The sequence below is a fragment of the Apis mellifera genome, linkage group LG12, assembly GCF_003254395.2.
Source record: "Apis mellifera strain DH4 linkage group LG12, Amel_HAv3.1, whole genome shotgun sequence".
Taxonomy (NCBI): domain Eukaryota; kingdom Metazoa; phylum Arthropoda; class Insecta; order Hymenoptera; family Apidae; genus Apis; species Apis mellifera.
In genome coordinates this window covers 5,665,840-5,684,110 of record NC_037649.1, presented here as the reverse complement: position 1 = coordinate 5,684,110, position 18,271 = coordinate 5,665,840, and the positions used below count along the sequence as shown (strand labels likewise).

At 33.3% G+C, this 18,271-nt stretch overlaps 1 protein-coding gene across 14 annotated transcripts in view; it reads left to right on the top strand.

The window, feature by feature from the left end:
- LOC724292 (disks large 1 tumor suppressor protein) overlaps nucleotides 1–18,271 on the top strand; it is a 457,694-nt gene that overhangs the window by 323,937 nt on the left and 115,486 nt on the right. The gene's annotated exons all lie outside the window — the stretch shown is intronic.

Sequence of the window (18,271 nt, the reverse complement as noted above, 5' to 3'; positions counted from 1 at the left end):
ATTCCCCACGAATCCAATGTATAATCGATCCTCCAAAGAATTTAAAATCGATAAGCAAAAATCGTTGCGAAATATTAATCGAATTGATGCAAAGCATAAAAAAATTCCACCCCTTCTCGAATATTTCCGCGAGAAACGTCCCCTTTTTACGAGGAACGAAAGAACGGTAGAAGCACTTAAGAATGAAGGCCGGTTGAATGAGATTTAGTGTACCGTCTAATCGGGTTTACTCTCGCCTAAAGGCTACGCCCCTCGTTGATGCGGTGATACAGACTTGGACGACCACGGCGGAGGAATGATGACGGGTATGGGTGAAGGTAGAGAGTGGAGAGAAACTGAGGGAAACTGCGAAACCGAGGGGACGCGCGACGTGAATTTAAAAAAGATCCGTTAAACCTTGATACAGACTTGGTGCAGGAAACTCTTTGTTAAGCAGTTCCAGACTATTTTCGTAATTCTCCTCTCCGAGAGATTTATCTTCCGCGAGAAGATTGGACTAACCAATCCGTTTCGACATTCCGTGTTGAAACGACTATAATCGATCTTATCGTTTCGTCATTTCTATTTGTCAAACTTCGAGTTTTAAATAACAGTCTGGAAATTAACTGGAAATTATATTATTCGAACCGTGTAATTATTATTTCTTGTCGTTATTTCTTATCACAGCAGCGGGAATAAAATTTAATTTAAAATTGGCGTTAGTTGCGGTATATAATATCGCAAAGACAAAAGTATCATTGATATCAAAAAAATAAAATTGAAAATTATTCGCACGATTTCATATTTTTCTTTTCGTATGTTAAAAAATTAGACGAAAATGTAGAACTTCCAATTTTTGTAATCTTGTTGCAAGTATTATATTTTCCTCAAAATCTGAGAATAATTCATCCAAGAAAATCATCTCTGTTCCATTATTCGAAAGTTTTACTCTGTGATTCATTTTTGTCAAAGATTATATATATCGAATCTTCTATCCTTTTTTTTTTATTTCTTGCAAACAAGAACTATTTCTCTGAACTTTATGAAAGGATTTGAAGTTTCCAATAAAAATTTTGTATTGTATCGAGGAGACGTCCTCCAGATTCCAATATTCGACATCTTCATACCGTTCAAGAGCATTCTCGAAGAATCAAGTTCTGGTCAATGATTCTTGCCACAGACACTATATACAACGACACTATATCATACCATTCTTCGATAGTGTCCCTCCCCTTTCCTCCCCCAAGGGAGGATTCTGTTTCATCTTCCATCTTCTTGTTTCGAATATCTACAATATGTCACCCTTCCTCTATACATCATCCCTCTGCAGGCTTTATTCTCTTTGTAACGATACAAAGCAAATCACTCCTCCATCTTCCCTTGTTCGCGACAGACAATTTTGCGTCGAGATACTTCTTTGCATCGTGAAAAGTTACTCTCTTAAGTTAAATCCTCCGGACTGGATTTGATTTTTCTTGCAACCCTCTTTTAACCGTAACAAATTTTCGAATATCGTCTATTAATCGTCTTATAATATTCTCTTTTTCATAAATTACGTATCATTGTTCGAATTTTTTCATCTATTAAATAACAAAATATGCCTCATTACGTGGATTTCCGATAATTCTTTCCCAGTGGGGAAAAGGGGATTGATCGAAGATTTCCCGCCGCTAAAGTACACGTCGAACGAAATCCCACCACGATCTGCGGACGTGAGTTCCCATGGGAATTCTCGCGTGCTGATGTTGGCCAAATTGCTATGTCGAATCCAGATGAAATCGCTTTCATAGGAATATGCATTGGAATATCCATCGGTATTCAAACATTTTTACATCTTTCATATTGAATTTCCCCGTTAATTTTATATACTAATTGATCGTGGTAATAATCTCATTTACTCGTTGTCTTCGATTAAATCACCGATTCCATTTCGATTAATAATAAATGTTTCTAATAAAATATATGTTTAGAAATTTCTTTCTTCGGTGTAAAAAGTTTAAAATTCACCAGACTGTTCCAATATTTGAACTCACTTAAATATTCACAATCCAATAATCTTCGTTTAAAAAAGAATATTAAACAAATCAATGTACTGTACACACTTGGATAAAATAATCTAAGAGACTCGAGATTTCGTTCCATCGATTTTTGGGATTTTTAGAATGGCTTCTTTCATGTTTTAAAATCGCGTTTATTATTCCAACATCGGTTCTCTTCCTATTAAACGGCTTTAAAATTTCTCTTCTCTTGGTATACATATATATATCATGATGACTAACACGGGGAAAAAGGGCTTGCTGCCAATTATCCTAACTTATAATCCCACCCAGCTTTGTCTCCGCTCTCTTTCTCTCTCGGTGCTTATCCTTTTTTTTCTTCCGTCTCTTTTTTATTCCTCGATGAGCATTGCGAGTCTCGCCGCAAATGAGCCACTTCAGTTATGAGAGATTAGCCTAGGGTGTTCGGCAGCTAATTTCCTATCCTTCTCTCTCTCTCTCTCTTTCTCTCTTTCTCTGTGTGCGTGTGCGTGTGTGTTTTTTTTCTCTCTCTCTCATTATTAGGGTCATACGGGAGGCGGAGACTGCTGAGACTCAACCGCGGACAAACAAATTGTGAAAAATGCGAGAAAGAAACGGAGCTCACGAGGTTGGCACGCACTTTTAATTAAGCGACGTTTTCCTGTGTTCGATGCAATAAACTACGAAATCAATTGTTTCTCATTGGTATTGTTTTTTTTTTCTCTCCTCATCTTTTCACTTTTTCCCCTCATATCATTCCCTTCATCTCTCCACCCTTTCATCATTAATATCTTCTTTGAAATCGTCGACTAGGAAAGAAAATCGAATATACAAGATGAATTTCGTCGAAGAATTATGTAGATATTTTACGTATCGAATAATATGTTTGATTTATCAAGTTATTTTGTATCTTTGCGAAAAAATACCGTGCAACAGATTACATTAAGTATTTTATCGACAGAGTTTATTAAGAATGGTTATTATAATTCAGACAATAAGTGCATAGGTGTCACTTATTGTCTGAATTTCTGCCTTAATTGAACTAAATTAATTATATCGTGCCACAAATACGAGAAATAGAGAAGACATAATGATGACATCTTGTGGAATTTTGTATCACATGCTGTGAAACATCAGATTTCAAACGAAATTCTTATAAAAAATAATGAAGAATATCGAAGGATAGGAGTGGAAAAACTATCACATTTGACACAGGAATGAAACACAAATTATTGGATGATCGACCTAAGCGATTTAAATGATATTCCAATAAATTTATAATATAAGGATATAATTCCTTATATTATATGGATAAATCCTATCTATCGAAAAGTTAAAGATTTCCACGTAAAGAATAAACACGTCGTTTATAAATCCCATCTACATGAAAAACTAAATTTTTATCCATTATAAAAATCTAAATCTAACAAAGATATTTCATTGTACAACAATTTTGAATGATAAACGAATTAGTAATAAATAATTATATTTTTTAACATTACCTTCAATAACCCACATTCTGTGAGATGGCTGAAAAAAGAAAAAGACAAAGAAAAGATAGTCAGAAGGACTATCAAAATATTGTAATAATTATCCACTCGATGCATCCGAACAAACCGTGAGTGGAATATTTTCTCTTTCGCAACACTAGTATGCTAAGTTTACAAAAGAAACCGTAGAGTGCTTTATTTTATTTGCAATGCAATTCTTAATCAAAAAAAAAATAATAATAAATAAATAAATGATTCCCGAGTATTTTATATAAGGCGTTTTAATAAATTACGCAACACTAATAAATACTAATTTATGCACTCATATTTTAATATACGCAACACTAATAGCGAAAAACTGAACTCGGTGCAGCCATATCAAAGGCTGCCACTGTCAAATCATCATTGTGCAGCTTTTCTTGCATGATGATTCAGGAACAATTTCCACCATATCAGTGGAATAATTTTGGGCATATTATAAACGCAACACTATTTAAAAAAACGCGATTATTTATCAACGCAACACTAATTAAAAGAATCGCGATGAAATAATATCGTAACGCTAATTTTAAAATGAACCTAATAATAATTTACCGTTATTCTATGAATAAAAAAACGGGATATTATGAAACGAAACACTAGGAAATGAACTAAAACTAATGATTTTGCAATTTGAATATAAATATAAAAAACTATATAAGGAATTATTTAATTTAAAATATTTAAAAATATCGCGATATTTTATAATTCCCTAATACTAACGCAAACGCGATTATTACTTTAATGTAAGATTAATTCAATTCGTAAATAGTTTCAACACTAATAAAAAACCGTGAAATTATTTCGCAACACTAATACAAAACCGCGATTTGCCCACGATGACTGGATTTGGATGATGAGCCCGCATGCATCGGCCAAATAACACACAACATTTACTACGTGATTCTAAAACGAGCACAGTGACAAAATAATAACAATGACTTCCCATTCTTTGGACTTAGACGAAATCCAAAAGATGAGAAGCCATTCGTTGCAGCCCCTCTTCGCGACAGTTTGTCGAGGCCTCTTCGGTCTTCCTCCTTCGGGCGCGATGCCCGCTGAAACTTAAATCTAGGCTCGAGATTCGCTAATCGTAAATAAAAGAAAAAAGAAAAAAAAAAGACTAAATCGCGAAAACTAAGTATATGGACGATCAACGATCGCAATGATCGTTCTCCGTACATGCACAGAATCTCGAGCGCAACGTTCGTTTCGAGATTTAATTCGCGATCGCGACCGCGGAATTCGAAAAATCGATGGGAAAAACCAGAAACGACATGGTATTCTCCATTCGTCTCAGTTTTGCTCTCGATTTTTCAAATTTTATTTCCTGAAACAGGTTGCCACGCGAAAACGCGCCTACCCGATCGAAGACTGTGACAACCTGCCCGGCCCTACCTACTTATAATTAATACATGCATACCAGAAGTATACTACCTATCCTACCTAACCCTATATTTAAAAAATGGCAAAATAGGCATTCCAACACATTCATTCCACGATTCTCACGCATAATACTCGGGCGCAAAATGCCTACACTAGGGAAAACGTCCCGGGACGCCTCCGACACCCGAGCTTGGCACACTGCATTCACACTCTAACTTTACGTACCATTTCTCTGAAATCGACTGACGATGGCTAGCGACCATTGCGTAAAATGCGATAAAACTCTGTATGCATCTTAATTTAAATTGCAAAAGAATATATATATCTTTTAAAGAAATAATTTTATTAGAATAAATAATAAAACTTATTTTTATCAATTTTAGATAAAAGATTATTATTTATATAATTAATCCGTGTTATTTAATAGCGATAAAATTACAAACGACGCAATTCCACGGCCTAATTGCACACATACACAACGTGGAAAATACGTCGTGCACGATACACTAACGCATCGTCAGTCGCTGAAATATTGTTATAAACTTATAAACTATTGTCATCGTATCCATTGCGTTTCTCTCACCCAAGTAACACCTGGGCACGTGAGTGAGATCCTGGCAATGAACACGGAAAGGATTAAACCTGAAAATCCTGAGCTAAAAAATATTATTATTTTATGTCTAACGGACTAATAGTTTTTCATTTTGTATATTATAGTATTAGTTTCTCAAATTTTAATGATTCTACTTTAATGAATTACTAAGATATTAATTACTAAGAAATTAAAAAAGAAGAAATTGTAATAAAAATAATTACTTTAAATTAAATCATTAAAAAAAAACCCTCAGGCGATTTCTTTATCAAAACACATTTTCTACATCATGAAAATATTCAAAATTTGTTGTTTTAATTCCGAAATCTACCTGTCACGAAGCATCTTCTTGCACATAAAATTGAATAAATCTTACAAAATAGATTAAATTTTAATATATAAAATAGATTATATAAATTAAATTATACTATAAATAGATTGAATTTCTACTATAATAAAATCATTTTTATTTAATTATTTATTGAAAGATTCACATTTTATTGTATTCACATATGAATATAAATATATATATATTGTTTTTAATAATAAATTAATTATAAAAATCATTTAATTATGTTACAACGCGGTGTGCAAGAAGATCCTATCCTAAAGTTAATAAATAAAACATAAAGAAAAAAAATTATTATTCACGAGTATAATAAATACCCGTAGTCACTGTGCTCGTGCAAAATTCTACGTATACAACCAATCACTCGTGTCGATTTGGACCTTTCATCCTACGACATGATTGAGTGACCAGAGGAAATAAAACGCATGCGACTCACCAATAGATGCAAAAAATCTGCATTGCCATTTCTATTGTCATGACCCATAAGAAATGATCTTGGAACCGTCATCAAACAAGAGAAAGTAGAACTGTAACAAAAAATGAAACATTATAATTTAAAACACAGAATATCATAATGATTATTTCAAAAAATTAAGTAAAAATGAAATTTTAAATTAATGAAAAATATGTTAAGATAGTTACCTTCTTGATATAATGATGATGATAATGATGATCACTTTATTCTCTTAATACACTGACTCTAATATGCACGCGAATATTTAAGAAAATAAAAAAATAAATGAAAGAATATTAACGTTTAGTTATTGGCGAACAAACACTGATTCTAATTTCGCGAGTATCTATTTTATTAAATTAAATTAACAATTTTGTTCTAAAGAACATTAAAAATACTATTACGAAGCAAACACTGACTCTATTAACCGCATTGCGCACGGTCACAAATATTTTTTTCAGCTAAAACTCAAAAGAAATTTTCAAAGATCATCAGTACCTTTAACAAAAAAATAATATTGATGTTATATATATTATATATATATTTATATATACATATAAATATTAAATAGTATTTTTTCTTAAAAACATAACAATTATTGCAAAATTTTGAAATATAAAAATATAAAATTTTATGCAAATCATTAATCCTTATGACGTCCATCTTGAATTTTTTCCCGCTTTTTTATCATTTCATTATATTAGTAATCGACTATTAACCCAAAAAAAATCAAAATTTTCATATAAAATATAGAAAATATATATAATTAACTCTATTACATAAAAATAAAACAATAGTTAAACTTAAATTCTATTTTTTAAACTCATAATACGAATTATCTATAATTCTAACCTTCAAATACATCAATAAAGAAAAGAAAAAATACTACAACTATCATAGAATTTCTAATTATAAAAAAAATAAAAAAACAAGTATTAATAGAATATTAATATAAAAATAATAAAATAATATAAAATAATTATGAAAAAAATTAAATATTACACAAATAAATCACATACCTCGAGAAGAAATGACACGTCTGAACACCACGAGTATCGAGAGTACAATGACATCGACGCCGCGATTTCGATTATCGAATATAAATTCGGGAGGGGAGGTCGATAGTTCGACAATCATAATAAATTATAACGTGTCGAGCGTGACACAAACGCGACCATCAATTTCCTGGAAAAGTTTTATAAGAAATGTTTTCACTCTCGAAGCCTTGAGCTCCAAAATCAAAACAAATATAGAATAACTTTATAAGTTGAACACAGAAATAAATACGAGAAAAATATGTATGTATGAGAATACGTGTGAAATCGAATATTGCGATATAATTTATTTCCGTATGAATAAAAAGACTTATTAAACGATTATTTTCTTAGATTTACTTTACACGAATATAAATCAAAATCGTAAAACAAATGTTTAAAACTAAAACTGTATTAAAATAAAGCAATAACTGAAATCTTTGCAGAAAAATTTAACAATGGACGTTACCACTAACCTCAAAAGAAAAATGGCATAAAAAGGAAGAAAAGGACTTGAAGGACTAATTAATTTGGTTAATCACAATGTTTAATAGAATATTAAATAAATGAAGCAAGTAATAATTTATAAATTAGATAATAGAATAGCAATAAAATTACTTACTGCGTAGTTGAAATGATGCTGCTCAAGCCGATACAGTAACACGTCCTACCACAATGATTTTCGACAGAAGAATGACACCAAGCGCCACAGGTTCAGTTAAAGTGCTTCTAATTGGCTGGAACACACGGTTTCTTATTTAATTATTTTCACGCGCGAAAATTAAACTATTATTACAAACATATTTACGTATAACATATTGAATTTTTATTATCTATGGTTTACGAAAATCTATTTATTAAAAATATAATAAAAATTAAATATTAAAATTAATTTTGCATAAAAATTAATTAAATAAAAAAAAAATAAAACATAATAAAAGATTTTTATTGTTAATTATTGTTAATTTATTATAATAATATATATATAATAATTAATATATTATTATTTAAAATAAGGTTCATAGTTTATGGTATTAATTTTTAATTTATAAATTAAAATTATTAAAATTATATTTTATTAAAATATTTTATGACATTTTATGAGAAAAATAGTTATGGAATAAAGTTATGAATTTGTTGTCAGTAGTGATTAATTGAAAATTATAATATAAAATAAAAATTCTTTTTCATATTAAATTAAAGATATCAAAACACATAAGAATTAACATACAAAAAATTTCTACACTACTTTTATATTATATATAAAATTATATGTAATTATATGTAAATTATATGTAATAATTTATACTAATCTATTCCTAAATCATTTAAAAGAAAAATAATGAATATACGTACCATGTTTAATTAATTTATATCAGATTAGCCAGCTTTCAGAACATAAGTTTCAGTATTCATGCAATTTCTAGTTCGAATATAGGCAAATTTGGTTGGAAATCGGTTCAAAGGAATGCACAGCGGAGCATTACAGAAACATTAAGCGGACTTCGATGCATCGATGCGATTTCGGCAGGGCCTATTCGCAGAGGCAGAGAGATGCCAACTAGAGAAATGCAAATTACAACCAGTCAGACGGCATTAAGCGTTACCATTGTTCCGCGACGTACTCCGCGTGTCGGTGGCACAGTTGCATACAGTAGCACGCGAGATATACCATCGGTGAAATTGCCTCCCCGGAAATTCTAAAGGTTTCGTTAAAGTTTCCAGGTCATATAGCTCGGAGTGTTCAAGGGAAAAGCACGGTCTGGTATGAATATCCTGACCGCTTTCGGTTTCTAAGGCTATTTATTTTTTCAGAATAATTAGAAAGAGTTTTAGTGACTGCTAAAAAATCCAAAGGCTACTGCTTTTTTCTCTTCTGCATTTACTGAAATAGAAAACAAGAATGAATTAAAACAAAATTGCGATGCATTTATACTTTCTATAAAAATAACTAGGTCATTGATTTTGAAAATGATGATTTATAGAAAGAGAGAATTAGTTTCTTCTATGGTCAGAATACAGTCGCTATATATTCGAACCATGATTTGACTTTCCTTGCTCAAGAAGATTTAAATAAATTCTGTGCAATGATTTTTATTAGAAAGAAATTCTTTCCTATATATGTGTGTGAATTAAAACAAAGAATTAAGTTTTTTTTAAGATTAGACTAAAAGAATTAGTAAAACAGTGTTACATAACCTTAAAGGATAATTCTTCTTGGTTCTTGGCGATAAAAAATTACATTTAAATTTCACTGAATCTATCGCAATAAAAGCGATAACAGAAATTTTCACCAATTACAAGCCTTGTTAAAAGAGAAAGGAGTATTTCCACGAACATAAATGTAGTTACATTCTTGCTTCCGAAACGAGACAGTAGTTTCTCTGTCACTTTACGACATCTTGACGGTTTGAAATTTTTAAGACTTTACAAATCCATAAAACTCTGCAAAAGATTCAATTTGTTATAAATAATATATATTTTTTTAATATGTACAATTTAATAGTAATGACAATACAATTAATAATTATTCAATTTAATTATTTAATAAAATTATAAGTAAATTGAAAAATATTTTGTTGTTATTCTGGTAGAAAAGCATACCTAAAGAAAATAATATAATAATAATATACAGATATTTTGAAATTCATGTAAACTGCCTATCATTACAACATACCTAAAACGGTATCTTTCTATTATCTACCTGAACTTCCCCCAACCTCAAAAATGCTACGCAACCTCGCGCCATTTCTGACATAGTGCGGTGCGATGTCGTCGAAGAAACGAACGTCTTTTATATGGTTAGTATGTTCTGTTCGAGAGAAAGCGAGATATAAGAGGAAACGAGAGGGAGAATGAGAGGCACGCGGTAGAGAATGCGAGTACTTTCGTGTACCAATTGGCCAAAGTTTTTGTTCAAAATAATGAATAAAAAATTATGAGACATCAATTTATATAAAAATAACAATTTATACCTTATTAATAAAAATTTACAATAAAAAAATTGTTAATGAAAATTTATTAATTCCAAATCTTGTTTCTGAAAGAATATATCGTTTAGAAAAATAGTTATTGCTTTATTTAATTAAATCAAATTATTAATATTTAAATAATATGTAAATAATATAATATAAAAATATTATTTTATTAAAATGAACTACCTGCTTCAAATGAATTTCCATTAATAATAATTAAAAATCAACGATAACAGAATTTTATAATTAAATTTTTGTTATTGCACTTAACAAGTTTTTATATCATATTTATAAATTTAAAATACACGTTAGTAAAATAAATTGAAATTATGAAAGAGGACTATTTTATATAGGTTAAACAATAATTGAAATAAAAGTTTATTTGGATAACGCCCAGCACAATTCTCGTGAGGACGATCGTGCAGGTTCGTGCAGATCCGGTGATGTTCGGCTCGGCACTCTCCGTGCGTGCTGCGAAGTTCATGCCGGCGGCCGAGCGATGACGTCAGCAGGCAAAGAGGCCCGTCCACGGCCAGCTCGGTAAAGCGTACGAGAGCTCTTGACGTTTCACTTCTTTGCGTACACGCTCGTATTATTTTCGGTCGGTTGTTCCATCTTTATCCGGTTGTGTTCGATAGATATTGTGAGTGTTGAGTGCATATCACGTGGCGGGAAAAAGTTTGTTTGCTACGACGCCGTTTCTTCTGTGAGAGCAATTGTAATCGAAGAGCGAGAGAGAGAAAGCGGCCGAGAGGTGGAGGAGGCGTCTGTGGCGACCTAACCTCCCAACCGGTGTATCACTGATTTTAATCGGCATTGTAGCACAGCCGTATAATCGTGTCACGCAAAGCTGTGTAAATTATTGCGGAAACTAATTCGTACAAAGAACACCAAGATATCTGGTGCTCGTCGTTTGACAATGAAGCCGACTTTATTCGAATGTAGTTTCTAACCTCTGACGCGCCACCGGTTCTAGCATATACGAAAAGAGAACGAACGAAAACGGAACGAAGCCGATGGTGCGGATAAATAAAGAGAAGAGGTGGATACCAAGTTATCTATATGTACGAAGAATGCGATTTGTTTGTGTGGTTGAAAAACTGTCGTGTACATATTGACATTCGCGTTCAAACTCATCCTTTGTTTCTTTCGTTCTACGTGTTGCCTTGAGAAAATATCGTGGCCCGGATTGGCGGTAGAAATTCGTTCTGAAGTGAGACGGATGAACGAGAAGCAACCTGTTTCGTATCTGTGTGAGCGTGTTCGTGTTTCTCATGGAATGCGAGAATCGTGCGTGCAGGGGCGTCTAGTACATGGTGATTTTCAACTAGCGTTGGATAAAAGTGTAGTGTTGGTGTATACAAATAAGTCTGCTCGTTATCATCTAAATGTGTTCTGTGTGAATCAGTGATCTTCCTTCAGAGGTAAAGTGACGTTTACGCACCTAAATAGGAAGTCTTCTTTATATTTTTTTTTTGGCGGGCAATACAGAAGGAATACGTGGCAATTGGAAATTCGGAATTTTTCTTATTTTTAATGCACATTGTTTTTCGCACAATTCAAATATTTTCGGAAACGAATTAAAAAGTTTACATTACGGTTCTTCTCCGTTATAAGTTATGAATAGGTTATACATATATTCTGTATGAAGGATATACGCGAGATATAACAGTACTATGTATTTCATTTCTTTAAAGTATATTTGACACTTTATTGTTTTATTTTCACGAACGAATCGTTCACGTTGGATAATTTAAGATTTTTCTTTTTTATCGAAATAATGAACGCATAATGATTGATAACGTGTGCGTGAAGCGTATGTCCACGTGGAAATCAAAGGTTCACAATCGTGGGTTTCCTTATCCGCGTCGTCATTCGTCACGGTACGCTGCACAGGAGTACGCTTAGCGCGCACTAGAGTGAGACGGACGGACAACCTGTTTACGATATAAGCGTACTCGTGTGTACACATACGTAATACACAAGTGTGTACACGACTACGTAAAGAGGGAAGCTTATACATAGTTTTCGTGGGAGCGTAGAATTGGTTTTTACCTTATGTTCAGAAAAATACGTGCACGTATATCGACAGATATCAAGTCAAACAAGGTTCGTGTGCCACTTTGCACTCCATACTTTCACTGATCGATCGTCCAGGAGTTCACCGGTCGAATCGGAGAATGCATTCTCTTTACGGAGCATCTACTAACCTTTGCTCGTATTTAAATTTTCGGTCTACGTGATAGCGTGACTGTATATCGTTTTATAAACTTTACCTTGGAAATAATCGCGACGTTTATTTTTTTTTTTTTTTTTTATCGTTTCTCTCATGAATATGAAAAATCGATAACAATCGATTTCGAAGTAGATGGCGCGCGATCCAAATGGTTAAATTGCTTTCTCGTCGTTAAATTCTTTCTTCGAAATATTTTCAACGATATTTTCATCGAATTATAAAAATTATTACAATCGTAATTCCTTTTCGAATATTTTTCTACTTCGTATAAGAAATTATACGAGTTTACACACCTTATGTGTACATATATACGCAACGATTCATCATCACCACTGATTATTCATTACATAATGTCCACCAACAGCACGTGACGACGATCAAATAATTTCCCGCGTTATTTGCCAAGCGATTCGGGTTAACCGACCTAAGTAGGACGGGCCGACGTCCCTGGCTTTTATCAATTAGGTTGCACTTGCGTGAGATATAAATGCGGCACGGGCCCGCAAGAAATAGGCCGCTAGGGAAGTATAATACGACTCCGTGTCACCGTAATCGCGACTTCGAATCTATGATGTATTTGACGCATATAAAATTACTGGTCTATGCAACGGTTCTCGTGTTTCCTCATTAGATTGAGTTTTCAAGCGGTCGAGACACTTTCACGTTGCACCAGTACGTTAAACTCTCGAGCAAAATCTTTTACAAGGAAAAAGTACAATATTATAATTGCTCATCATATGATTATATTTAAATCAGTTTAAATATAGCGCGATAATACATGTTAACGTGATCAATCTGTTTAATTTTTATCGAGCATTTTTCATGAAAAATTCTCTAGTAATATTAATTAAAGGAATCGATCGAAATTTTGCCACAATTCCTTCTGTACGAACGAATTTATAAAACGGAAATCAATTTTATCGCGAACTTTGCTTCCTGTTTCGGTGAAGTGTGGTTTCCGCGAATTCCACGGGAAAAATATGTGGCTCGGCGTTATCTGAAGCGTTCGGATTAATTGGATTAATTTACATCGAACGGAGATCGATTTGATACGGAGGAGGATGACCACCAGAAGAAAGAAGAAGTCGCAGGACGGATTCCTGAAAAAGGTCTCGAGCTTATTCAATCTAGATACGGTGAGTCACAAAGAAATCGCAATATTAATAAAATATGACTTGTCATATTTCGAATATATTACTATTTTTAGGAATTATATTTAAGTTTTTCGATTCTATTATAATGATCATCATGCAATCACTATTCTACTTTTTCGTTTAAAAAATCTTTTATATTATTAAATAGTATTGAAAAAAGAAAGAAAAGGCTTCGACAATTTTCGTTCTCTTTATTAGCCTCGAATAGTTGACACCAATGTACGAGTTAGAATTGTAAATTCGAGATAAGTTATATAAGAGAGACTTTGACTGAGAAAAGACGATTGAAAAGTACATAATTATTGGACTCAATTAATAATGCTAATGATAATAAAGAATCAGAACAATGTGATTCTTATACATGTGCGAATTTTAATTTTGATTTTGATGTCGAAAGATAATGAGTTTAGTCATACATGTATTCAGAGATATCACGTGTTACTGTAATGAATAATAATTTATCGCATAAAATTATATACGTTGTGAGCGTAACAAATACGACATCAATCTCGGATAAGAATTATTTACGAGTGATATATCTATGATGTGAATAAAAATTGATGCGATTCTAATCCATTTATTGTAGATATATAATAGATATACAATAGACCGTGAAATTAAGCTGTACATTTCTTTCAGCTGATATAATTATATTTTCTTCGTGCATATAGTCTTCGATTCGTTTCGAACGTTTATTCTATTATCACATGAAATTGGATATATTTTTATTTTCATCTTCACACGTAGGATTCATTCGTGTGATTTCCATGAATGATTCCAAATGTCTCGACACTTTTATTACATATATTTCACCTTTTTACAATTTTTCTGCAAGGAAAATCAATATTTTCCACATTTCTTTTTTTCGTTATTAACTTCGAAAAGGGAAAAGAGCTTCTTCGATTCACGTATAATATCATTGTCGTTCGATAACGAGCATTATGCTTTGAATGCACGACGTTTTTTCTAACATCGTATCTGCTCCTTTCCACGGCTCCTTTCGTCGAGAGGAGAAGAAAGGAAAAGGCGAGAAAGTGGGGGAAAAGGAAACTCGAGGATAGAAAATGGGAGGGAAAGGTTGCGAAGTTAGAGGAATTGTGAGGGAATTGCCGTTGAAAACCGTTGGACCATTTTTCTCCTTGATTTCTCGAACGTTTCATACGATAAGGAAACGTGGAATAACTTCCAGAGGTCTCGAGACTGTTTGGTATAAAGAGAAGAGAAACGAGGATTCAGAGGAGAAACCATAGACCGTAAATAACTTCGTTGCACCATTTCGTTTTCATTGAATGGTACAGACAGTTCAAAGTATACGTTTTATTTTATTGGAAAATTCTTAAAAAAGAAAAAAGTCTTCATTTATATCGAACCTCTATTTAACTTTGAACTTGAGAGGATTATACATATTTTATATTTACAAGTATCTCGTTCTATAAATTCGATTTCATTGCAGAATTAATATCTGTTTCACGAAATTTTATTAATTCTTTCCTCCACCGATATTTCTATCAAGATTCGTAAGATTTCTATCAAGATTTGTAGACAATGTCCATCTTTAGATCCATAAAACATTCTTCCGGAAGTGGACAAGTCCGATTAAACTCCGATGGTGTCCATATTTATTTTCCCTCGCGAAATCAACGACGTGTTAGAAAGCTTTATCGAGTGTCGTAAACGTGCAGTTTACATTGGCAACCGATTTCGACACGTTCGAGCAGCTTCGTCGGTCCTAAGTCAACCTGGCCATTGTGGCTTCATGTAAGCTTTTCAAAGTTTACGAACACCGAAACAATTTTACCGCGGAATTTTCGGACTTGATGGAGGCCTCCGCGTTTCAACCAATATTTAGATCCTCGCTTTTGTTGTACACAGTAAACCAAGCCTTTAGGCATTCCTCTCGTTTATTTTATAGCAAGTTTTTCTTCTCGAAAATTTATCTTGAAACGAATCCAAGAAAAAGAAGAAAAAAAGAAGAAGAGAATTCATAATTATAATGATTTAATCGTTACAATTTATTTGTTAATGAATTCTATTAAATTTCTCACTTTTATTTTACTACATTATATTTTATATAATAATAATTTACATTATGTATCAATCGTTCTATAAAATGTCGACAAGTACTTATTTATTCGTAACAATCCGTAACTTCTCCAATCTATTTCAGTTAATTTCGTGGAATAATTCCCCATAATCCTGCAGAAAATTGGCCTTGCGATTTCTTTCAAGCGATTTGCTCACACGATAATACATAGCCCGGATCATTTAATTCAATTATATCATGCTATTCGATAACGTAGCGAAGGCTGTCTCGACCCATTTGACATTGCATTACGATATTACGAAATCACGATAAACAAATCGATGATAATTGACATGGATTAACAGTCAATTGAGAATTAAAGTGTCTCGGATGGAGGAATGCATGCATGTATGCGTTTCCTTCTTTCGGTACGTATATAACACGTTGCGACGTGTTCTGCAAGTAATGCGTGAGAGCAAGACAGATTATGTAACATCTGTACGTGTGTGTGTATATATCATTCGTGTAAATTGTATGCATACCACACACACCCTGTAATTGGATACGACCTTCGTGCAAAATACACGATAGTTGCAAGCTGTACGACATCCTCGAAACAGCGTCTCGAATCCTCGAAGCGCATCCGATCTGCTAGTCGCTCTGCGGAGGACACTTTACATTGCTCGTCATGTGTGACGATCATCTCGAAAAGAAGCGTTTCTCCTCTTCGAACAGCTGTAGTTGTGCTGACGAAACATCGCAATAAATTTATTACCGTCGCAGCAGGCAGATTGAACGACAAGGTAGATAATCGGAAAACAGAAATAATTTCACGCTTCGCTGTTGACTCAGTGTTCCATTTCGCCTCGAACGAAGTCCAATTTGTGCGCGGTGTAAGAATTCTATTTTAATTCGTCGGAATTTTAAAATATCGATTACGTATAGATGGACCCACCGTCCAACGTTACTATTTCTAATTATTAGTGAATCATCTTCATCTCGAGTGAACGATCTTCGATATGATTTATTTTTCTATTTAAAAAAAAAATTCATCGTTTTTTCTCATTTACAATCACATTCATTTTATATCTACTTTTTTTCTCGGAATTTCGTTAACTCCTCTCTGATTTTTCGACAATTTAAATTCTTCTTTTCAATTATACAGACACAAATCGATGTATATTTAATACAATTTTCTTCTCTAAAATAATATCATAATATCGAAAAGATATTTTGATCCATCGATGAATGGAAATAATTAAGCCGATCGCGTTACGTGCATGTAACGATTATCGAAAGACGATACGGAATGGTCCGGTTGAGAATCGCCGACCTCTGACGCTTCTCTTATTCCCGTCAAATACAGACCTCCCTCGGTCGACCTTCCCTCGGAGGTGGTTGTGGAAGTGAAGGTTGTCCCGCAAACCTCGGCTCGAGCAGTGTGCGCCGAATGTTGAGTCGTATAACTTGCACACGTTGCCTCCATACCCTAAGAACCTTTCGCCCACCCCCAGCTGAGGACCAAACGCCATTGAATGGAGTGTTTCACGGCAGGCTGCCGGCTCCATAGGTTTCGTGCCAGACACCACGATCTTTCTCTTATTTCCTTCCCCCCCTCCTCCACCTCTCCCCGTTGCCTCGCTTTGTCTTTTCCACTCTATACCTCCGTCCCCCCTCGTGGCGGACCTCTTTCTCTTACGCTTTGTCTTTTGCAACCCCTTTGCTCTCGTACACGCCTCTCCTGGTTACACCTTAATTTGCAATTGTTTTTTTCCTGTCCAATATTCCATTATATTATTGCGATTTATTTATTTCGAATTCATTTATTTCTTTTTTTTTAAATTCACGTTAGATGGAATTTATGTAAATTTCTTTCCTTTTTTTTTTTTTCGGTTTGTCCAAACGAATTCTGATACGATATGGTTATCATAAACGATCCTTTTGAATCGATGATAATGTCGGATGGAAAGTGTATTTTCATGAATCGCCTTGAATTTTCAATGGGACGCAGTTACAATCGGTGAAGAGACGTTATGAATAATACATACGACGACACCGTTATGTCTTATTTTCTGATTGGCCCGCGGAGAGTTTCCGTAAACTGTTCCACTTGAATCTTAATGCCATTGTATACCTTCTGGTCTAGCTGGAGCAACTTTCTATCCATTATTTCGCGTTGAATGCGCATCGTAATTTGGCCGATGATGCGTCTGCTTTAATGTTATAACTCGTACAACGATACGTGATCTCTATTGAACAGAATTATCAGGTCACGGATGGAGATTTTCATCGATTTAAAAGTTCAGTTTTTTTTCGAATCATTTTATCCGTGAATTTATCTCTCTGTTTTCTTATTCTTTTTTCTTTTTTCTAAATCCTCTCCTGTTTCATATTTCTTTACGATCTCACGTCCTTCTTTCGTCTTATATTTATTTCTTCTCTCCTATATTTTCTCCTTTCCTAACTTTTCTGAATTTCTCTTCCTTTTAATCCAATTTGAAAAACAACTTTTTTTCTTTCGTTCCTTTTCTCTTCTCCTTTT